This window comes from Saccopteryx leptura, chromosome X (assembly GCF_036850995.1).
Source record: "Saccopteryx leptura isolate mSacLep1 chromosome X, mSacLep1_pri_phased_curated, whole genome shotgun sequence".
In the NCBI taxonomy this organism is placed as follows: Eukaryota; Metazoa; Chordata; class Mammalia; order Chiroptera; family Emballonuridae; genus Saccopteryx; species Saccopteryx leptura.
Window position 1 is genome coordinate 73,778,721 of NC_089516.1, and position 25,302 is coordinate 73,804,022.

Here is a 25,302-nt window from a genome sequence, read left to right on the forward strand (position 1 = left end):
TTTTAAAAATGTTCATAATCTGTTAACTGCAACACTCTGATGTCTTATTGATTATTGAGTGTTTGTTAATTCTGTATAATTACATAATGAGGCATAAAGCATTTTTTATATTATAGAATGCTAAACAAATGCTAAACATGTTAAATAACCACCAATAAAAGTGAAAACTATAGAAAATGATTAGAAACAGTGAACTCATGACATTTATTTATTTATTTATAATTTTTTTCATGTTTACTTAAATTTCATATCTTCAAAGTTGTGAAAGTATTTATATCAGTCTATGATTTCAGATTCACACATACTTAATTATAAATTAAAATGAGTTTACTTATATTTTTTCCAAAAATGTAATTTTAAATGATTTTACTGAATACCAGAACAGCCTAAATTAGACAAAGTTGAATATTGGTATAACATAAGAAATAAAAGTTTTTTTCAGCATTGCCTTTAAAGGTCTTTTCATATTATTTAATTTTTTATGTATCTTATTTAGACAAATGAACTCTTTCTTTGACTGTTAGTAACTTGTGAATCTTGTGGGTTAAATTATAAGTCTGATGGTGTGAATATGTTTACAAAAACTATATTAATAATAACCTATATTGCACCATGTTATATTTTATGTACAACACAAAGAAGGAGCTAAATTGGAAAAGTAATTTTAGAATTGTGAGATAAACAGTAAGTGATAGTGAAACATTTATTAAAAATAAATGCTCTCCTCAAACCAATACTAGAAGCTCAAACCTTTCCTTTATTTCCATGTTAATATTTTTTTACGTTTTAGAATTATACTACTGAGAATTAATAAAGGAATTATCTTGGTCTGTATCCTTATTTTGAGTAGACTTGACTTTTTTTAAAGTCAATCTAAGTGAGACAAAAATGTGCATCCCGTTTATGTGTAAAAACAGACCCACAGAGCTTAGCTTTTGAGTCTGTTTGTATTTGACCTTTCTTCTGCAACTAACAAGATAAAGTCTTGCCACAGATGATATAGAAATCACCCATTTTATAGATGTCATGAGACTAGTCAGAAGGAAATGACTTTGGTGAACATATTGTCTTAAAGAAACCTGGGTTGAGATCCCAGCTTTATCATTAATTCACACTGACACATGATCCAGTTCCCTCTCTCTTACTTTCTTAATCTTTAAAATGAAAACTTAGACTAAATAATCATTCATATCCGCTTCAGCCCCGATATAACATTATTATTTAGTCTATTTGTAGTAGAATTTAACAGTGTTGCTATAGGGCTATTCCATTGATTTTAATCAGGCTAAAGTTTTTTACCTTAAAAAGAAAGGTAAGTGCAGTGTAGCTCAGGAAATTTCACCACTGGCTGTTTTATTTCAAAATGCATCATGATTCTGTTCTAAAGTTATTTGGTGGAAGCAGACAGAAAGAAAATGATAATACTAAAAGATGAACTTGTACAAACAGCAACCTTTATGAAATTTTAGAAATCTGTATCTTAAGTATTGAAACACTGTTATTCGTTTTTTTTTTTCTTTTTCATTGAATTTATTGGGGTGTTACCAATTAACAAAATTATGCACATTTTATTGCAGTGTTATTTACAATTGTCAAGATTTGGAAGCAGCCCAAGTGTCCGTCAGTAGATGAGCGGTTAAAAAAATTGTGATATATTTACACAGTAGAATACTACGTGGTGTAAAAAAGAAGGAAATCATACCTTTTGCAACACCATGGATTAACCTGGAGAGTATTGAACTAAATGAAATAAACCAGTCAGAGAGGAAGACAAGTACCATATGATTTTACTCATCTGTGAAATCTAAAGAACAAAATCAACTAACAAATCAAATAGAGACATTCTTGTAGATAGAAATTCTGCTATTAATAGATCCAGCCCAAACACTCTTCCTGGAAGATTTTCCTGACTTCCATCTGGAAATTCACTCTATCCCAGTCCTTCAAGATCTGACTTACTCTGTGAAATGTTGCAATACTAGATATAATATTATTAGGCATTTATTACAGATGTGTTGCCTTATATTTGAGACAACTGCATAATATCTTATCTGCTTATCTAGATTCTAAAAAGCTGTTGAGAGGTGACACTCTTTCTTTTACTATCAGCTCCTTCCCACAGTTTTTCCCGCATTCTCTCCTACCCAGCTGTATTTGATTCATTGGTCTGCCTTTACAGTTATTCAATAGATATTTTTATAATTGTAATTAAAAGATTAAATTTAATGGAGTGACATTGATCAATAAGGGTACATAGGTTTCAGGTAAACATTTCTATAGCATTTGAACTGTTGATTATGTTGTATACCATCACCCAAAGTCAAATCATTTTCTACAGCCTATATTTGTCCCTCTTTACTCTCCTCTCCCCATTCCCTGTCCCCACCCTCTCCACCCTAACCTCTGCTAACCACTTCACTTTATCTATGAATAGATGTTTGTTGAATGAAGCTAAGTTCGTGTGAGAGAAATGAATATAACAATAAACTCTAGACAAACGAAAAACAAGTAGGAAAGAAAACACTGTAAATAGTATCACCTGGATAATCTGCCAGAATCTGGAGTGTAGAATAAAAAGACAAAACATGGACAATATATTTTAGTTTATTATCAATATATGGACAATATATTTTAGTTTATTATCAATATATCTGACCTAATGCAAATTAAGCTTAATTTAATTTTCCCCCTTATATTTTACCCTTCTTGCTCAGGATTGTTCTCACCCTAAATAGCCTGGTACAAAATTATTAGAGATTTTGACAGTTCAGTTTTCCTATCCTGGAATCTATTCATTTTTCTTTTATAGGTTGCTTCCACCATCTACTGCCATCTTTCCAATACAAATAAATTCATTCACACCGAGTTTTTCAAGTAAGTATATTTCTAGGAGCATCCAAGTTTGAAAATTAAGTCTTCAGGAAGAAGGGAATGCTTATTTCCAAATGACTGATGTTTCAGGTATTACTGAAAGAAGTGTTTTGAGGGAGAGAGCCTCACAGATGCTCTCTCTAATGTACCACACAGGTGTGTCCTGGCATGAAGCTGTACCTGTGCTAACAGACTTCGTTCTCCCATGGCTTATTTGAACAATTCTCTTGCTCTGATCTAGAAATAGTACACAGGTCTTGAAAGTCTGGAGAATTTTTTTAGCGGTGGTGAGTTGTTAGATGCCTAATATAGTGTGGCAATGGGTTCAGGGGCTCTGAGGCTCCTTGTAACACCATCTTCGAGAAGCTGTAGCTATGAGTCTAGGTTACAGGAAACCAGCTTCTTTTCACTCAATCCTCCCTAACCACAGAGAGGAAATGGGAGCTCACTGCACTTCCTTGTCACAAGGACACTGAAGGGAAGGCAGAGTGGGTCAACAGGAAGTAGGTGGTGAGTTTATTATCTCCAAATTCCTCTTAAAAATGAGTGTATTTATTTCAATGTCAGGAATTTGGAGGTTTGTACATACAAGAATACTGTAGGCAGAAGTCTGTCCCATCTTGAATTCTTGTATTGGGAGCTACCTAATAGACATCCTTAAATGAGAAATGTCCACTTTGCTACCTAAACACAACAAATGAGGAGCCGTGAGAAAGGATCGCAGTGAAAACTGCAGTGGTCCACTGACTATGGAAGGAGCCAGAGGGCAACTAGCTTAGACAAAGGATTCCATAAATAAACAGGCTGCTTATTATCACAAACACAATGCTGAGTGCAACCGCAGGATTGAGAGACAATGCATCGTAGTCCTATAAATAGAAACAAAGTTATTTGCTAACTGTGAAGCTTTTCAGGCTCAATGTTCAGCCCATAATATAGCCCTGCACCGTGCATTACTAATGAGAGAGAAGCGAAGAGAAGAGAGACAGAAGCGAAGAGAAGAGAGACAGAAAGATCTGCCTCCTGGAAAACGGAAATGTTCAGTGTGCACAGAGCAGCTTTCATATTTCACTCTGACATCTCACTGCCATGTTTAACATGGTAGTGGTCAGATAATGCTGAGACTTTTATTTCTTTTGGTTTCTTTATTTTTCTTTTGGATTTCTTTTGTTTTATTTTACTATTTCCTTGCTCTGTATTTCTCTCCTTTAATTCCTTCTTCTTTTCTCTCTCCCTTCTTTTCTTTCTGTTTTTTTTTCTGGTAATGAAGGGGAATTGCTGGAATTGATGCACAGGTCAGTAGTGTCCTTGTTGCAGTGGCTTTCGCTGGAATTCTTTGGAGACCTATGGAGAAAACAAAAAGAAACTGAAATGGTAGGTTCCAGAGCTTTAATGCACAATTACCATGTAGCTGTGCCTTTCACCTATGATATCTGGAATTGGCTTCTTCACACCAGGTTCTGGATAACCTGTCAGACCCAAGGGTGGTACGAAATTAATGAATCTGGACGTCTTCATAGGTCATTTCCTTAGTATTTGCACAAACAAAAATAATGATATGGTTGGCTGCCTGAGGTTGGAGAAGGGAAGTAACTTTGAATTTGAAGAAATTATATTGCGAGGTTTTTAAATAATGTTTTGTTCAATTGATAATAAATAAAATAACCTTGTGAACATTTATAATTCAACCAACTCTTTCAAGTAGAGTGACTTGGATGAATGTTTTTTATCTTTTCCTGTCTATAATACCTTAAAGACAATATTTTTTATTTACTTGGTGATTAAAATGGTTAAATTTATGTTGTGTTATTTTCGAAACGATCTCTGATTAAAAAGTAAGAGAGCTGTAATGTCTCAGAACCTTTACCAACATGAATGCATGTTCTTATCAGCTTGTATAAGTTACATATTTTTACTGTAAAAGTGAAATGTAATTAATGTTAGCAATACAGATTTTCAAAAAAAAAAAAAACAATCCAGAAAAAAAATTTAAATGAGAGAGGGGGGAAATAAGAAAAACAATAAGCACTGTAGCTCTGTTTCTCATAGATAAACTATGTCAGAATAAATAATCAGTACATTAAAATCAACAATAGATAAAATGATGTTGGGTTAAATTTAAATTTTTATATACTTATAATCAACAGCTTATTTTAACAAAATGCATATGAAATTATTTTTTGGTTTCCATGTTGTTTCTCTTTTGTGCTCAAGGAGAAAATATTAAGAAATATGCCTTCTAACTTTAAACCAAATGATAAGGCTATCAATGGCATGTAACTGATAAGAACTATATTTAGAGGTTATAAGGAAGTAAAGGATGGATTTCTATGATTTTCTTGCCCCTTTCTCTTCTGTCAACAGTATGCATATATACTTCATTTTATACTGCTCTAATCATTTGAGAGAAGAAAAGAAGCTCTAGTTTTATTCAATTAGCAGAACTACTATTTGTTAGAGAGTTTTGGGTCATTCACCAAGAAGTATTTCTCTGCAGCTACTTTAAATCTCAATTATGGTGGCAAGGGCATCAATCTTATAGATAGGATTCAAGTTTTTCAATCCAGGGAAATATTCCATGAGCCATGCTAGCAAATATTTGGATCACATAAAAGCCATCTTTCAAAAATTGTGTCAGAGGGGTGATTTTTTTTATGACATAAAATGATCTTTGTGCTCATGAACACAGGCATTGTTCTACCTTGCTAAATGTTTGCAGTATTATAGCTGTGAGACAGACAGGAATAATCTACTGTATTTATTCTTTTGGAGTAAGGGTAACTTGGTCTTGAATATTGTCAAGGTGAATAAACACAGAGTAGGACATTGATTCCTCTAAAAACTTCACTGAAATTCCCTAGAGTCCCTTAGGAATGAATTAACTCAATTATCATACTTTGTATTAGGTAATTAAAATGCTTCTCACCTTACTCTCATGTACACTTTTAGCACTACCCAGATGCCCTGGACCAGAAAGGGAATTTAACTCCTGACCAAGGAGCGACCATTAATGTTACCTCTCAAAAGTCTTTCTCTTGTGCCATAGGTCTCAAGAATCGGTCTCTAGACCCTTAATCAGAGAATAAAAAAATGGTCAGACACGGAATTCAAATCCTGTCACTCACAAGAGCAATGGCAAAAGGAATCTAAAACTCCTTTATGCTTTGGCAAGTGACATAGATTGACAGTTCTCATTTTACAGTTGGAAAAACTGAGTCTCAAAGAACTATAGTGACTGGGCCAGATAGCTCTGTGAATCTGTGGTAGACAAAAAGCTAAAAGTTAAGTTTCTTGATGCCTTATCCAGTGTTTCTTTCATTTTTCCTTATTGCATAACAGTACTTGAGGATTAAGAGAGATGTACATTATTTATTCATAGGGAAATGTTAAAACATATCATTTTGAAATCACTCAAGAACATCACAATACCAGAAGCACACTTCAGGCTGTTCTTAAGGACCGGGATAATGTAGCAAACTTTGAGTTGAGGGTTTTAACACTATTTTCTTGCAAAAAAATAGGAGAGAATTATCTTCACTGTGGCCACATAAAATATCTCTAAATGCAAATTGATATATACAAAGTGCTGTCATACAATAGTGATACAGACTTGGCCATATACTGGATGCTTAGGTGGTATATTGAGAGCCAGGGCAACAACTTGATCAAGCAATAAGACAAGAGAGAATATTATGGAAGTCCTGAGGTGTAGGAGACTTCAGTCTTGAGAAGGTAGTCAGGTTCACAGGGTATGTGCTTGCAAAAACAGGGATTTGGGGCTTAAGATAAAGTGTGAGGAAGCTCAATATTATAATAATCGGTGGTATGTGAATCCTGAGAAAAATGAAGCAGTTAGTGGCTTGACTATTGTCAATTTTTATATGACAGGGTAGTATCTGGAATTAGATAATTAAAATGGGTTCTCTTGGTATAGTCACTGGATGACAACTGGGAATGGCGAGTGGGCTTCAGAGACATAGCTTTGATTTGTAGCGATGGCTGCATTAGCATCCGTCAGAAATCAAGATGAAGACAAAGTTCTTCAGAAATAATTAAAAATGCAAGATATTAACCAAAATTGAGTATAAATAGCCTCTGTAGACTTAGATATGGGCCAGAAAAATCACTGACTTTAATTACCTAGTGAGGAAACTAAAATTTAAACTATTGGCCATAATCAGTATGTAGGCCACATAGAAGTGTAACTTGTGCCCAGAGCATAAACTAAAGCTGACCATTCAAGATCACTTGTATCTCAAACATAATTACTACCTCACTAAGTATCTAAAATACATGCAATTATTTGCCATCAAGTCTATAGCCCCTCAGCTCTTTCTTTACTTCTTGACAATGTATTTTTTTCTTCCAAAACAATTTTGCTCAATCTCATACTATATATGGCAGACAATGGCAAGACTGTCTCCACATTCTCAGCAACAAAATAAAGGCTTTAGTATTGTTTTAATTATAATTACTTAGCTAAAAATTTATTTGGCTTTACTTAGCAGATCAGAGTGCATACTTTATTAAGTTAAACATGTTATCAATATTTTTTATATGTTGATGACTTGTTTTTCTATAATAAAATAATTTTACAAGTTATTGATAGTAATGATACTTAATGTTTGGACTGGTTAATATTTTTAGGTGACATAAGGTAACCTATGAATTGGTCAGTTAAAACTAAAGATGTGCTATCTTGAGTGGCTACTGTATTTTAATTTTTAAATATTTTAATTTTTTACATTTGTTACTATTTTTATTATTTTTAGGTATACAGCATAGCGGTTAGACAACTGTATACATTGTACACTGCTCCCCCTGATATTTCCAAGAGCTACTCTGCTTCGAAGTGTCAGATTAAATGGTGTGCTGAAAAATAAATGACACATATAAGATAGACTGATTTTTTATCAGATATATTTTCTTAAAACCATTTAATTACAAAACTGCAAAAGGAAATGTTTTCTTATTTTTTGTGATTAATCTTGTCACATCAATAGATATAATAAAGCCACCCTAATTAGCAGCAAATAAAGTAGTAAGACAGTGGCTCTAAACTACGAAAATAATGTTTGTCCTAAATTAACTATAACAAGTTGAAGAGCTATTTCTCTGTTTTCTAGGGAAATTGAAATTGTTGAGAATAATCACGTTTGCTAATTTCACATATAGTATGCATATAAAAAAATCAAGGATATGTACTAGACATACTTGTAAAGAGTCTTGGGCACAACATTGGTGTTATCTTTAAACACAATGATATAACAAAGCTAGATGTGCTTTATAAAGTAATTCTATCAGAATTGTTCTAAGACATGAAATCATATTTATACATTTCACTCTCAAAGGTAAGTTAAATTATTATCCAAACAGTTAGTTCAGTTAATATAGATAGAGGAGGAGTATAATCCTGGTCCAATAAACAAACTTTTCTTCAGTAGACATAGTGTTGTTTTGTCACTGTTTTACCTAACTTGTCTGAATAGTTTAAATGTGTAGGTTTAGATTTTTTTTTTTTTTTGTCTTGGGTGATAAGGACCTACAAAGGTGATTTTTAAATCTATATTTTCCTGGCCTTTATTAAGTTTTATACCAAAAATTTCTCTTTTTTAATAGTCTAAAGATATAATTCTTTGCCTTTTCTCCCAACATTCTCATAATAATAACAGTATCCTACTTTTATCTCCTTGAGTCTGTTTTTGATTAAGATTTGTTTATTTTGTTTTATTTTAAAATATTTTAAAAACTCATTTCCCCTTCATCTCAATTTTTAATTATGAAAGTACTAGCAGACTTGTGAGCATTAAAACTTAAGTGTTACTGATTTTTAATGCTTCATAACACTAATTTGATATAATAAAGAAGAGTTTAGTCACTTGAACTAGCATAAGTCTCTCTGAAGAAGAATTGTTAGTAATAGAAATATTTGTTTTTTTATCAAGAGCAGGCCCAGTCCATATCAAAACATCTGGTATACTAATGTATTTCCCTCTGAAAGTCTGTAATCTCCAAAAGCTTATCAGAACTAAAAAAAAAGGGGGGGAGGACGTGATTAGTTTCTCATCAATGGATATAATAAAGCTACCTTGATGACGTTCTACCTAGCTGAAGCAGAGTTTGAATATGACGTATTGTGTAGTGGCCATTCTTGATAACCAATCTAGATTAATTAGGGAAAGATTTAGGAACTGAGTTATCCTGAGTAAAGGGTTATCCATTGCATTTTGGGTTACTCCACTTAGCTCTGGCCACTTCCAGAAAGGTCTTTCTGGTCATGGAGGATACAATAAACGTCCCTCAATTTTGGAACATGAAACTTTATTAAACAAAGCACTCTGAAGACATTTTTCAGTGTTCAAGGAGAACAGTGCTGTTTCTCAAAATTCACAGACTATGGTCTGGGTCGTATTTGACATAGAAGTACTTGTTAATAACCATTTTGGTTGTAAGTTAGAGGTACAAAAATTAAACACTGAAGAATAACATCTGTGTGCCTGATTATTTCTTAGGGAGAAAACAATCACTCAGGAAATTTAAAACTGTTTGACCTCTAGGAATCAGTAAGTTTGAAAATCCCTCTGGCATAGTCCAATAGGGAAAAATATATTAAAGTTGATTATTCTGGCCTGACCAAGTGGTGGCGCAGTAGATAGAGCATTGGACTGGGATGCGGAGGACCCAGGTTCAAGACTTCGAGGTCGCCAGCTTGAGTGCGAGCTCATCTGGTTTGAGCAAAGCTCACTAGCTTGGACCCAGGGTCGCTGGCTCGAGCAAGGGGTTGCTCCGTCTGCTATAGCCCCACGGTCAAGGCACATACGAAAAAGCAATCAATGAACAACTAAGGTGCCGCAATGAAAAACTGGTGACTGATGCTTCTCATTTCTCTCTGTTTCTGTCTGTCTGTCCTTATGTATCCCTCTCTCTGACTCTCTCTCTGTCTCTGAAAAAAAAAAAGAAACTTTTTAAAGTTGATTATTCTGGGTTGTAAGCTACTCCCTTCCTGGGACTTGGGCCAAATGTATAATCAGAGTAAAAACCTAGATTAAACCGATATCTGGAGAATACTGGCATGATGATTAATCACACTAACTACCCCCCAAATGTTGTGAGATCTTTAGTATTGCTTTAATATAATGGTTATAGATGCAGTCTTTTCACCTTCTTTTCCATGTAGTGTTACATGTGAGAAATTGTTGGAAATATTTTGAATATATTTAAAATGAAAACTGATGGTGAACCACCCTTATGCACTCTCTTCTAAAGGCTGTGTGATGATTTTGTTTTGGACATTTTAAGTCCTAATGTAACAATAGTTTCATACATTAACCTACTTGTTATATTGGGCCAAGAGTATGAAGTAATTCTAAGAAGTGAACATCAGTTTATTACCTTTCTTCTATAAAATTTCAGTTCATTTATTAAAAAGATGAAATAGCCTGACCAGGCAGTGGCAGAGTGGATAGAGTGTCGGACTGGAATGTGGAGGACCCAGGTTTGAAACCCTGTGGTCGCGGCTTGAGTGCAGGCTCATGCAGCTTGAGAACAGGGTTGCTGGCTTCAGTGTGGAATCAAAGGCTTGCCCCCATGCTTGCTGGCTTGAGCCCAAAGATAGCTGGCTTGAAGCCTAAGGTCACTGGCTTGAGCCCAAGGTCGCTATCTTGAGCAAGGGGTCTCTAGGTTTACTGTAGTCCCCCAGTCAAGACACATATGAAAAAGCAATCAATGAACAACTAAGGTGCCACAATGAAGAATTGATGATTCTCATCTCTCTCCCTTCCTGTCTGTCTGTCCCTATATGTCCCTTTCTCTGACTCTCTGTCAAAAAAAAAATGAAATAGATTTATTTTCATATTTAAAAATGTGTTTTCAAACTAAAGTTTTATTTCTCAAATCGTTTTGTAGTTAAGGGATTATTTTTAGGTTTTAAAATTATATTTTGGACTTTAGTTTTGATTTGCTCAGTTTCACTCCTAACTAAGCATGCTGACTTCATTTTCTGCATAGAGAATTCAGACCCATTGACTGTGTTCTATTCTCATAGCTCTGGGAGGCCAGTTTGGTTTTTGTAACACAGGGAAAATAATCAGGATTCTCTATTGTGATTCTGGGGGTAAATGTAGGTTGAGTGATTTCCAAATCCTCCTTAAAGCTCAAGGTGTGAACTTTAAGCCAGGGAAAAATTCTTCAACATAGACTGGGGGTTAACATGAGATTTGGGCTATCCCTGAGCTGTTGATTTTTTCCCTCAAAGAGCTAATGCCTTATTCTAAATTGAGTCTCTTCCTAGTAATGAATCCAGAGAAAACTTTTATTTTTTTTAGAATTTTTATTGAATTTATTGGGCTGGCATTAGTTAATAAAATTATGCAGATTTCAGGTGCACAATTTTTAAATATCTAATAAGTTAGAGAGAGTTTAGTATTCACTAGGTTATCAGAACTTATCTAATAGTGGTTCTAACTTTGATTTTGGATTTCTTAATATTCAAAGATAATGATTCTTATGTTTTGTGCACTGATGAAATACTAAGCATTTGACCAAATCTCTTATATTTTGACAAAACTCTATTTAATTTCCTCATTTTATAGATGATAGATGAGGAAACCAACATTAAGGAAATTAACAACTTACTGCCTTCATTGGCTTTCAAATCCAGTTCTCTGGTTGCTAACACTTTCTCCATTGTGCTATGCTGTCTCAATATGATCAAACTAGATTTCACTAATTTTTTCTTTTTCATTTGAGAATAAGTAGAGTTTATAACAAAGGGAGTCCAGATACACTAATTTAAATATAGGTTTGTTTTTATTAAAATAGATTTAGGCCGGGTAACCTAGGAAATGAAGGAGTGATAAAACACATAAAATACAAAATAAAATGGATAAAAACAGGGATCATAGAAAGCATAGATGAAACTTTTTAATTTTCTATAACCAGTATTAATAGTATGCTTATATTTTTCTAGTATAGTATGGGTAATATAGGAGTTATATAAGATATAGCCCTAGCTCTCATGGGGCTTATTTACTTGGGATGAATAAAGTAGAACATATTAAATTTGAGTATAAAATAGGGATTTAGAAGATGTATGTAACTTAATAACATATTTTGCCTTAAACAGAGAGTCATCATCCATCCCCATTTACATTAAGTTGATGTGATGCAAAAACAATATCATATTAGAGATTTTGCAAAAATAGTATGTTTGCTTATTCCTAACCTAATCTATGTTATGCTAATAGTAGATCAAATGCTCTGAATTCTATACATAAGGGTATATTAAAAACTAGGGCAGAATATGTGAATTTAGACGCAAGATAAAATCAACACAAAGGCCCTGGATGGATAGTTTAGTTGGTTAGAACATAGTCCCAATATGTAAAGGCTGTGGGTTTGATCCCTGGTCAAGACACATATAGGAACAGATTGATGTTTCTGTCTCTCACTCTCTCTTCTTCCCTTCCTCTCTCTCTCTCTCTAAAATCAATCAATACATTTTAAAAATAAAATAAAAGAACAAAAAGGATATGGCTCAGAAAAATATGTGTATATAGAGACTTTCCTAAGCAGATCTGGGAAGATAATTTTGATTTAGGTGAATATTTGTCAACTTGCCTCCTACTGCACTCTATATTAGCCATAACGCATCTGAGAGGAAATTATGAGAGCCTTCATATACAAAATTAATGTTACACACCAAACATAAGAATAGAGCTATATTTATATTTGTGAGTAATTTTTTCCCTCAGCACCAAGGAATTGGTGACAGAGGATGCTTGTTCTAGGTTCAGAATGCGATCTGTGGCTATATTACAGAGAGAATCAACTGAGATCTAATTCATATATTTAAGTTTAGGAGCTCAGTGTTATGACCATCTAACCTAAGCAAGCTACAGAAATCTGGGTTAAAAACTAAAACAAGTACAGGAACAAGGATTTAGGATACTTTATCTCCTGATAATGTTGGTTATTCCCTACATCCTCCTGCTCTCTGCAATCTCCTTATCTCATGTCTATGCTTCCTTGTCCAGGAGAAAATACAAAGGGATTTAGGACATCAATTTTGAAACTGCTTTTAATCATACTTTCCTCAGGTACCAGTCACAATCTTGAACTTCAATTTGTGCTTCTCTGGGACTGACTAGTGTTATAAACCTGAACAAGGCAGTAAGCCTCCTCATTTTCCAGTTTCTCTAGCAGTGAAAATCGTGTGACTAAGGTCATCTCTCTATCAAAGGTAGAGATCACCATGTTAATGCTAATAGTTACTTTGTATTTCTTTGGTCAGAGTTCCTCTCTACAACTTCCAAAATGCCTTGTGCAATTGGATTTAAATGACTGTGGGGAAATTAATTTGAACCTGACTTACACCTGTAAGATTTCTTACAGCACATGGGAGCATTATTATTGATCAAGCTAGCAGCTTAAATGTGTATAAGGAGCAGAATATTTATAAGGCTTGCAGCTGAATAAATAAGAAATAAAAGTATGAGTTTTATGAACTAATGAAATCACTACTTTTAAAAATATCACATGGGATGTCTCAGCCACATTAAGGTTTATATCTTAAATCTATGGCATCTTTTATTTATTTATTTATTTATTTATTTATTTATTTATTTATTTATTTATTTATTTATTTATTTTTCTGAAGTTGGAAACGGGGAGGCAGTCAGACAGACTCCCGCATGCACCCGACCAGGATCCACCCGGCACGCCCACCAGGGGGTGATGTTCTGCCCATCTGGGGCGTTGCTCTATTGCAACCAGGGCCATTCTAGCACCTGAGGCAGAGGCCACAGAACCATCCTCAGTGCGCTCGGGCCAACTTTGCTCCAATGGAGCCTTGGTTGTGGGAGGGGAAGAGAGAGACAGAGAGGAAGGAGAGGGGGAGGGATGGAGAAGCAGATGGGCACTTCTCCTGTGTACCCTGGCTGGGAATTGAACCCAGGACTCCTGCACGCCAGGCCAACGCTCTACCACTGAGCAAACTGGCCAGGGCTATGGAATCTTTTTATAGAATTAACCATTTTACTTAATTTAGCAATTTATTTCACTTGCTTCTCTCTTGCTTTGTATGTTGTGTCACTGCTGCTAATCTACAAGTTTTCAAGAAGAGAAGCACTGTCTCTTTTCTTTTCTAACTTCAGGGACATCCAGGAGAGTGACTTGATTTACAACAAAGTATTGCTTACCTCATCACTTGTTTCTTTTTACAATATTGATAATTTATAAAATTGTATTACCAGGAAAGGGACCTGAGAAGAAAAAGAACATTTGTCATATTTTGGTTATTTTCTCCATCTTGTATGCCAGCAAAAATAGATGTCCATGTGTCTCTGCTTCTGTGTATAAGAAAGGGTGGTTAGGGAGAAAGATTGGGAAGAGGCAAGAATAGGTGTATATTTTTTTCTGCACATAATAAACAACACTGACTTCCATGCCATTGCAGAAAGAAAACGAGTGACACAATTCCAAGGACTTGTACATTGATTATGATTTAGAAATTTGATAGCACTTATTTACATAAATAAAGCTTACATCCAAATGGTATGACTATAGGTGGGGAAGAAAAGCATCCACACACATATTCGACATTGTGTAGTTGGGAGGAAGTGTGATGTGAATAAAGGAACATATGGCATTTAAATTAAAACTAATTTGTAATCCTTTCTCTACCATTAAATTGCTACGGAAACCAGGGTGAATCTCTTACTTTCTCTAGTTTTTAGTTACCATGCTTGTAAATATTAAAGCATCAAAAATAATTAAGAGATTATTAATAACTATTTAAAAACTATCAATAAAGTATAATATTTGTTTAAAATGCTTAGTTTCATTAGCAATTGAAACATTATAAAAAGCTTCATTGAATCATTTATATGTCAACTTTGGGGTCATCATTGAAAACAGTGTTTTGCCTCAGGTAATCAATAAGTAAGCTCTACCTGAACTTGTCCTTGCATAAGCTGCTGAGCAGGCTTCAGTGTATAATGTGAGGAAACCAACCTGTTTAAAAGATCTCCCCTGGTCTTCTCTGATACTATTGTGATCCTTTTAGTTTGAGTCTGCAATGGTTCTCATGAAAATTTTTTAAATTTATTTTTATTTTTATTCATTTTAGAGAGGAGAGGGAGAGACAGAGGGAGAGAGAGAGAGGAGAGACAGAGAGAGAGAGAAGGGGGGAGGAGCTGGAAGCATCAACTCCCATATGTGCCTTGACCAGGCAAGCCCAGGGTTTCGAACCGGCGACCTCAGCATTTCCAGGTTGACGCTTTATCCACTGCACCACCACAAGTCAGGCAGCTCATGAATTTTTAAAATAAGTCTGCTGGGTAAATGCCTGAACACTCTCTTTGAAAGTCCTAGATAACATCTTCTACCTCTCTGTCAGTAATGCGTTAGTCTTAATGCGTTAGTCTAAGTCCACTTATTAAATCTTAGTATTTTAATATAAAAAAGAGACAAATTGGCCCTAAAAAATATTTTGATGGATACATGACAAGAACAAATCAGTACCAACCAGGAAAGGTTGCCTGACCCTGTGGGTCTTAGATTAGATATGAAGACTAGGCAGTTTGGGTTGTGGTGTAAGAACTCTTGTCAGATCTAAAGTGATAAAGCATTGGAAAAGAAATATACAGGATTTCTTTATAGCTTTTCCAATTTTTATTTAAAAATGGGCTTATCTACCAGTTCAAACTTTCTACTAGACATAGACTATTACAACTCAAAATAACCTGAAGGATAACTTAGTTCAACATCATTTTGCAGATGAAAGACTGAGGCCCAGAGATAGAAGGGGACATTCCTGAGGTAATGGCACTAATTAGTGATAAGGCTAAGACTAGAAGCTTATGTCTCTGACCAATGCTCTTTCTCCTGTATCCCACTTTCTATCAGTGGTCTACCAAGTAGCTTGTCTTGGGAACTGAAACAAAAAGCAAGTAAAACATAATGACTTTAGTGTATATAGCTTTCTAGAAGAAATTAATGAAGTGACCTTTAAACAAAAATCTATTTTTAGATATCCTATCTGACTCCTCTCCATAAAATATATTAAATAAAATTAATTATAGACTGTTAAATGAACTAGCTTGAAGCACATTCGTTTAGATGACAACTATTATGTTTATTGGCTGCCTTCTATTTACTTGTCCTCTCCTTATTTTTGTAGAATTTCCTGCCAATGCTTATGACAAAATCTGGCTTTTCAGGTAATTCTACTATGTTAACCTCTGAAAAATGTTCTCCTCAAGGTTTCTTTACTTCTCTTTTTCTACCAAATAAAAGGTATCTCTTGTTGTATTTTAGCCAGCCCAATATTTATGATGAAAAATAGTTTATGTAGTTGATTACAGTCAATTTGTTGATGTAAAAATCCTCTTTGTAGTATTACCATTTAATTAGATAATTGGAGACAAAGTACCTTAAAGGCAAGATGGCAAGCCTGGCAAGAGATCATGGTTTGAGTGGAGCCAAGAGATGTAGGGTGTAGTTTTGGATGCCCCTAAGTCACCTCACATAGAAAGTCATATATAAACATTGCAAGGGTACCCACAAGGCAGTATTGTGTAGAAATTAATTTACCTTTTAACACCAACTTTGTTGACAGCCTGGGGCTAACTGGGTCTCCCTCTATGTATATTCACTGTCCAATGAAACAATTATGGTCATAAGAACTCAGAAAGGTCCTCAACTGAGAAAAAGTGAATTTCTGCTCTCCAACTGTACTTTGACTACAAGCTATGGGATTTTTCTAAGACATCTCATCATACGTAAGATCTCTTTATGACCAGGAAGTGACTTTTGAACCCTACCACTGGCATTCTTACCTCTTCTCACCTTTTCCAATTGTGGTCAAGTCAAAAATGTCAGTTTGGCTCAAATAAACTCATAAGAATTCTTAAAAAAAATTAAAATAATAAAAACAAGAAAGTGTGAAATGGTAAAGAATTTCTCACTCTATGTTGCTACTACTAAAAGTTAAGGGTAACTCTCTTCATATTCTCTTTTTCCATGCTAATACATTTTGAGGGTCTCAGGTTCAACTAGATGTAATTTATCAGCCCTCTGTGAAAATCTCCTTCAAGTTGCAAGTGGTCACTTTCCTCTATGTCCTTTCAGGTATGAATAAATTAATCCATCCAGAATTCCCATGGCTTCCTCAGAAGGCCCTATTACTTTGATTAAGGAACTGTACCAGCACTGGAGAAAACAGTAAGTACTCAAATATGGTTGGTCCTGACTTCCATTTTGGTATTATCCCTGAAAAAGTGTTTTTTTCACTCTGTGGGTCCTGGGCACTTTCAATAACCCTCAATAGTTACCTGTCAAACATTTGTTTGTCCACTGGATAGATTACTGGGTAATGGACAGGTGTTCACATTTTAAGAATAGAATCCTAAAACATCAAAGTATGTGGTTTCTGGAGTATTTGGTAGAATGTGATATATTTTAATTTGCATCCTGTGAGTCTTATTGGAACTGGAGGGAAAAGTAAAAACCAGTCATACGAATCTTGTCTTTATTTACTATTTTGAAACTATGTCCATCACGACTGTGCATTAATTTTGATTTTTTAAAAAAATATTGCACTGAAATGTTTGTACCTTTATTACTGAGTTCTTTGAAAACTCCTTAAGTTTTGTGTCACTCACTTAACCCTAATTTTTTATTTCCATTTTTAAAATAAGTTTATGTACAAATTACACAAATGATTTCAATGTTAAACTTTTAAGAGAATGAATATATATATATATCAGCATATATTGATTATATCAATATATATCAGCATATATTGACTACTCTAATCATATAGTAGAGAATAATGTGAATAATGTGTGTGTTCAAAGAGGAGATGCTGAGGAAGAAGATGACAGTAGTTGTAGGTGAATCATATGAATCATATGAATAATCTGAATTTTAGTCATTAGTTAACTAAAAAGTCAATGAGTCTTAGGTTAAATGCAAATTTGATAGATGTAGATTTCAGAGAAGGGGAATTCTTATGTTTGCTTTCACTCTTTTGTATGGGTTCCTATTCTTTTTTTGTATGTGTGTGTGTGTGACAGGGACAGAGAGAGGGACTGATAGGGACAGACAGACAGGAAGGGAGAGAGATGAGAAGCATCCGCTCTTTGTCGTGGCACCTTAGTTGTTCATTGATTGTTTCCTTATATGTGCTTTGACTGGGCGGGGGGCTACAGCAGATTGAGTGACCCCTTGCTCAAGTCAGTGACCTTGGGCTCAAGCTGGTGACCTCGGGGTTTCAAATCTGGGTCCTCCGTGTCCCAGTCTGACGCTCTATCCAATGAGCCACTACCTAGTCAGGCTATGTATGAGTTCTTATTCTTAGGAGAATTTTATTGCTATAAGACCAACCTAGATATCTAAGCATGACAAGGGGACATGTCTAATAAGTAAGCTCATTAAAAAAATGATGAGCAAAATAACTGCATGGATTACTTAAACATGAAGAAAATAGCTATATTCAGTTATGTCCATAATCAAGAGGTCAGGGTTTTAATAATTAATATAACTTCTTATATTGCAATAATCTCTGTATGTGAATACAGTGTATACATGTTTAACTTAAGTACTTAGTATAAAGCAGTGGTAGTCAACCTGGTCTCTAACACCCACTAGTGGGCGTTCCAGTTTTCATGGTGGGCGGTAGCAGAGCAACCAAAGTATAAGTAAAAAGATAGATTTAACTACAGTATGTTGTTTTATAAAGATTTATTCTGCCAAACTTAGTGGAAATCTGACATAAAGTACTTGGTAAGTAATTATTATTATATGCTTTAACTTGCTGTAACTCTGCTTTATAAATTTTATAAAGTAAAGTTACTTCCCTACTTTATAAATCACCATTACTGTGGAACTGGTAGGCAGTTCGAAAATTTTACTACTAACAGAGATACAAAAGTGGGCGGTAGGTATAAAAAGGTTGACTACTCCTGGAAAGGTTTATGTATATCTGGATGCTAGATTGAAACCACTCAGTTCTTTCTTTCTACTTGCATTTTCTTATAAAAATGAAAAAAGCCTCTGTTCAAGACCACTTAAGATATTTTTCTCCTGATGTAATCAGAATGAGTATGGTTGGAGAGCTCAGTGATGCAAGGATAAAAAAAAACCAGGCACCTGTTCTAAGCATAACTTACAATGCTTATAAATTAGAGATTAATAATTGGTGGAGGAACCTACAGAGCTAATAACATACATAGTTCTATTTTCAAAAGTAGTTATGGGTTGCTGCAAGTAAAATACTGAATCTCCTTTGGCGGTATGATTAAATAAAAGTTCTGGTTAAGCAGGAATTTCTGTTGTGATATGAAATTCAAATTAATAAGAAGAAATTCAAATGCACTGAAATTTATTAATAGTCATGAAAGTCTTTAATCAAGATACAACTTCAGGCTTAAGAGGGAGAGAAATAGTTAATCACTATTACTAGCAAACAAAAAGTAAGACTAAATAAATAACAACAATAAAAACATTTTATTAATAAGCATGTAAATATACCTCTGTAATTTGTTTAAATTATTTCCTTCAAAAAACATTAGCTGACTATCTTTTTATGGCCACATAATTTATTTTTGCATATAATTATTTACAGTGTTTAAAATGCTAATAATTTATTAATTTTAGTTAATATATTAATGTAACACTTATTAGGGAGTCTCAGAATATTAATTTATTAAATACTCAGAAGTAAGTACTGTTATCATCTCATTTTGCGAATGAGACAGTTGAGATATAGAAATGCTTATTTTATTTTATTGCTTAACTACAATTGACATTCAATATTATTTTATATTAGTTTCAGGTATACAATATAGTGGTTAGACAATCATATACTTTATAATTTATTACCCCCCCATTTATTTCCAGTACAAACATGGCACAATACATAGTTATTGCAATATTGTTAACTATATTCCGTATACTGAACTTTATTTACATTCCCATGACTATTTTGTAACTCCCAATTTGTACCAAGTACCTTGCTCAAAGTCACACAGATAGTCAGTGGCAGAGCCTGAACTTGAATCCAGAAAGACTGGTTCCAGAGTCCATGCTATTGCCAACTACAAAGGAAGAGGCCTTCTTATTTATAAAATATTTGCATATTATACAATAATTATATATGTATGTAAATGAAAGCATATATATATATATATACATATATTGCATGAAATAACCAGAGTTATTAAAATTCAAAGAAAAATGACAAAATATTAGAGCTAAGAGAGCCTTTAAAGGTTATTTAGTTTAACTTACACATTTCAAAGAAGAAATGTGATCCAGGGACATATATTTGTCAAAGGTTACAAGACAGCCAATGGAAAAGGTAGAACAAGATCTCAAGACTTACTTTTAATTTCATATTTTCATTACACTAAGTTGCCTTTGCTATGATTAATTTAAATAAATATATCAAAATTTATATTTTAACTCAATTTTACCTTCAAATGGCCACTTTCCAAAGATATATGCTTATGCTAGTGATGCTGTGTTTCACCAGATGTTCTCATAACTTATTCCTTGACGTTATCATTAAGACCAGTTTGAGCTTATCAAGAAAAATTAGTCTTAACACAGAATGGTCATACCCTAACATATCTTGCTCTTGACCAAAAAAGATATTTTTATATTGATTCTTAGCTTCATTGTTCAGAGTTGGTTCCCAATGGCATTTTATATTTCCCAAAATTCAACTATCCTTAAAACAAAAAGATTTGTCACTGTGGAGCTTATTGTGAAGTATGTGATTCCAGCTCTCAGTAGAATTTTATTTTATTTTAGTATTTTTATTTTTTTATTTTTTTATTTTTATTTTTTTCATTTTTCTGAAGCTGGAAACAGGGAGAGACAGTCAGACAGACTCCCGCATGCGCCCGACCGGGATCCACCCGCACGCCCACCAGGGGCGATGCTCTGCCCACCAGGGGGCGATGCTCTGCCCATCCTGGGCGTCGCCATGTTGCGACCAGAGCCACTCTAGCGCCTGAGGCAGAGGCCACAGAGCCATCCCCAGCGCCCGGGCCATCTTTGCTCCAATGGAGCCTCGGCTACAGGAGGGGAAGGGAGAGACAGAGAGGAAAGCGCGGCGGAGGGGTGGAGAAGCAAATGAGCGCTTCTCCTGTGTGCCCTGGCCGGGAATCGAACCCGGGTCCTCCGCACGCTAGGCCGACGCTCTACCGCTAAGCCAACCGGCCAGGGCTATTTTTGTATTTTTTTGAAGTGAGAAGCGGGGAGGCAGAGAGAGAGAGACTCTCATATATGCGGGACTGGGATCCACCCGGCATGCCCACCAGGGGGTGATGCTCTGCCCATGTAAGGCATTGCTCTGTTGCAACCGGAGCCATTCTAGCCCCTGAGGCGATGATCATGGAGCCATTCAGAGCACCCAGGCCAACATTGCTCCAATAGAGCCTTGGCTGAGGGAGGGGAAAAGAGAGATAGAGAAAAAAAAGAGGGGAGGAGTGGAGAAGCAGATGGGCATTTCTTCTATGTGCCCTGACTGGGAATCAAATCTAGGACATCCACACAACGGGCCAATGCTCTACCACTGAGGCAACAGGCCAGAGCTCTTGGTAAAATTTTAAATGAGAAATCTGTAATTTTTTGCTCTGGCCGGATAGTTTGGTTGGTTAGAGCATCATCCCGAATCAGAGAGGTTACTGGTTCTGTCTGTGGCCAGGGCACATAGAAGAACAGCTTGATGTTCTTCTCTCTCTCTCCCCCCCTTCCTCTCTCACTAAAATGAATAAATAAAAATAAAATAAAATTTTCTTGAATAGGAGTATAAATCAAATAAGTATGTAATCTTTCAAAGTAACAACTTAGGGAAGCATAACCATTTGAATGTTTGTTTTCTAATAAGTTTATTTAAAATATTATTATTATTATTATTATTATTATTATTATTATAAATCCCATGCTCTAAAATTTCAACCCATTGATGGATTCCAGGAAAATAATATGTTTGTGTGTATGTGTGTATTATGTTCTGTTGTATTTCTGGGGTGACTTTTTCCAGATGTAGAGGTTCCAAATAAAGAATACCATTCATTCTCCCAGAAAAAGGAGGGTTGTGTATGTGCATGTGTATGATGAATACCTTGGTGTGGTATGTAGGATATGCTGATGGTATAGTTGGAGATGTTGTACGAGTCATTAAGTAACTCAGAAAGAGTTAGGACTGAAGCAAAAATAATGTATATCAGAATAAAGTTACAGGGAAGGTCAGATGAAACAAGTAGTATAAAGAGGCAGAGAAGAAAAGCTGGAGCAGGAGAATTAAGGAAGATTTTAAATTTGAAACTTTAAGTTATTAGTGATATCAGTGATAATCCCAATATTGGGAAGGCACGGAAAGAGAATAGTCTCAGTTTTAGATAAATTTACCCTTAAGATTGCTAGTCATTTGTTTTAACCTTCTTATAATTCCATCTGTAAATGACTGATGGAGATGGATAGATAGATAGATAGATAGATAGATAGATAGATAGATAGATAGATAAATAGATAATGATAGATGATAGATAGATAGATAGATAGATAGATAGATAGATAGATAGATAGATAGATAGATAGATAGATGATAGTTACAGAGGTCAATCACAGAACAAATAATAGAAAGTCATTAACATTGATGGTCATCTTAAAATAAAAATAACCAGACTTTACATATTTTCAATTACTCTGTCACTGTTGTCAGTCACTGAAACACACAATAGGCCCTACAAAACTGTCAAAGAGTTATTTATCCAATTTCTTTGTACCTTATATATGCTTGAGTTGGTAAGTATTGAAAGATCACCTGAATTTGAGGCATTTGTCAACTTTTAGAGTTAAATGACATTGTTCTAACACTTGATAAAATGTTACAAATGTAACAAGAGGAAAATGCAATGAACTAAATCAAAATGAATTTTGAGAAGTTGCTAGTCATTTTGTTATTCCAGTGAAATAAAGAGCCATCAAAAACTAAGCAAATATTGAAAATATTTCCCATTTTTGTCCAGATGTGGAATAGCCATGGGAGTGTTACTTAAGCATAAAAAAGAATGAATACTTGACATTTGTGACAAGATGGGTGGACCTTGAGGGTATTATGATAAGTGAAATAAAGAAAGAGAAATGCCATATGATACCACTTATATGTGGAATCTACAAAACAAAATAAATGAAAAAAAATAGAAACAAACTCATAGTTACAGAGAAGAAATTGAAGGTCACCAGGTGGGAGAGGAGTTGGAGGGGTTGGAAATGGAGAAAAAGTGAAAAAGATTGAGAAGTATGCATAGTCAATTATTAAAATAGCCATAAGTATATAAGGTACAACATAAGAAATAGAGTAAAAAAATATTGTAGTAATTCTGTATAGTTCTATATAGGTACTGTATTTATCAGCATAATCTCTTTGAAAAATACATCAATATCTAACCACTATGTTGTTACACCCGAAACAATTACAATATTGTATGTCAAGTATAATTTAAAAATAAATGAAAAAATAATAGTGCCATTCACTAAAAAAAAAAAAAAGAAAAAATCCTTTAACTTATTTTCACCAGTGTGGGATTAGAAACACCTTTTTTCTTTAACTTTTCACAGGATGCATTTATAGGAATTTATAGGAATTTATTATAAATAAATAAATAGCAAATTTATGCTTAAATTATGTCTAAACTAACCCTAGGCTAAATTAATTCCCTAGGCCTAAAGGTGTCCAGCTTTGCTCTCTGTGTAGATAATAACATAGAGGGTAAACTCTTGGTCTATGTCATAAATAAAAGTGAACGAGCCATCAGGTAAATTTAATAAGAAAAATATATATTCTCTTTTCACAGCTATAGGTTTGGAGGACCAGTGCCTGTTTAATATATTCAGGTACTTGTTAAGTTCCCTGGCTATGGTGGGGGAGGGAGTTGTCATTTCCTGTCATAAAAAGGCAGGAGGTTGTGGTAGAGAAAGTAAAAATAGCACCACATTACCACAAAGAAGTGTGCTGTACTCCATTTTGGTGTGTGTGTGTGTGTGTGTTGAAGAGGTGATACTTTACTTTTTAAAACTGACTTTTATTTGTACTTCTTTTGATCATAATACATTGTGGCTGCTTAAATATATATTCTGTTCTCAAGAGTTTAGATTTTTAAAAAGGGTAATGAACATGTTTTGAGTCTAATACTATGTCTTACATCATAGATTGCAGATAAATATGGGGAATTTGTAGTTGAATAATTTTTGAAATGTCAAATAGACATTAAGCTTGTGGGGACCACTGCTACTGTGAAGGTTGTTACTTCTTTTTGTTTCTGAAGTTACTTAAGTTTTATTCCCAAACATTTAAGTATATACACTGTGATTATTTTAAGAAACCATGGAGGAAATCATTTAGTTTAATAGTATGGCATTCAGTCCTCATTTTATTCATTGGCAGATTACCGATAAGGATGAACAAATTTTCCTGTTATGAAAAAAAACAGTTCTACAAAGAGAGAGAGAGAGCGAGAGAGAGAGAAAGAGAGAAATAGATGTAATTTTCAGTAAATAATACAGTGAAGTTCTGGCTTGACCTGTGGTGGCACAGTGCATAAAGCATCAACCTGGAACACTGAGGTCGCTGGTTCGAAACCCCTAGCTTGCCTGGTAAAAGCACATATGGAAGTTGATGCTTCCTGCTCGTCCCCCTTCTCTCTCTCTCAATCTCTCTCTCTCTCTCTCTCTCTCTCTCTCTGTCTCTTTCTCTCTCCTCCTCTCCTCTAAAAAAAAACAATACAGGAAAATTCTTTAAAAAGTGGCCTCTGTAATCCCCAAATGTTTTGCAGTGACCAATAGCAAGACATTTTGATGAAAAAAAATAGCTAGAAATTACTAAATATGTATTTAGATTTTATAATTTGAAGATCCTTTAAATGACATCCTGAATTACACAAATCTGAATAACTTAAAAAATGGTTCTGAAAACATGTTAGAACATTTGTACTATCTATTTAACAGATGTTTCCTAGTGTCTGCTAATGGACATTTATTTAGTACAGGTCTTTTCTAAGTGTTGTGAGAGATGAACAGATAATTAAGACAGAATCCCTACTGTCAAGGAGCTTATAATTTAGTAGATATATAGGTACTATGCCATCAGACAGGATGAAACACATCAGTCTATAATAAAGTTACAAACAATATGCTGCGGGAAGTCAAATGGGAGAGAGATAATTCCTATTTGAATGACTCAAGGAAGTCTTGGAGGAAGATATGAACTAATCAAAAATTTCCGTTCTATCAAGGATTTTCCTATCAAAGTGAGAAGGTGGAGAAGAACATTAAAAAACATTCAGGCAAAATTAAAAGACAGAGACATCAAGGTACATGATATAGTCAAAGATAGCCTGCCATTGTGAAAGCCTAGAG

The 25,302-nt window shown here is 34.5% G+C and overlaps 1 protein-coding gene across 4 annotated transcripts in view; it reads left to right on the top strand.

Annotated features, from left to right (window-relative positions):
• The first annotated feature begins 3,870 nt into the window (after positions 1–3,870).
• Positions 3,871–25,302, top strand: part of GPR174 (G protein-coupled receptor 174) — a 39,911-nt gene continuing 18,479 nt past the window's right edge. For 2 of the 4 annotated variants that reach the window (XM_066357301.1, XM_066357299.1), the window contains exons 1-3: positions 3,871–4,245; positions 16,052–16,091; positions 17,002–17,094. The gene's annotated coding sequence lies outside the window, so the exon portion shown is untranslated. Of the gene's footprint in view, positions 4,246–16,051; positions 16,092–17,001; positions 17,095–23,741; positions 23,782–25,302 lie in introns of all 4 variants that reach the window. The other 2 variants (XM_066357302.1, XM_066357303.1) reach the window with 2 other exon arrangements.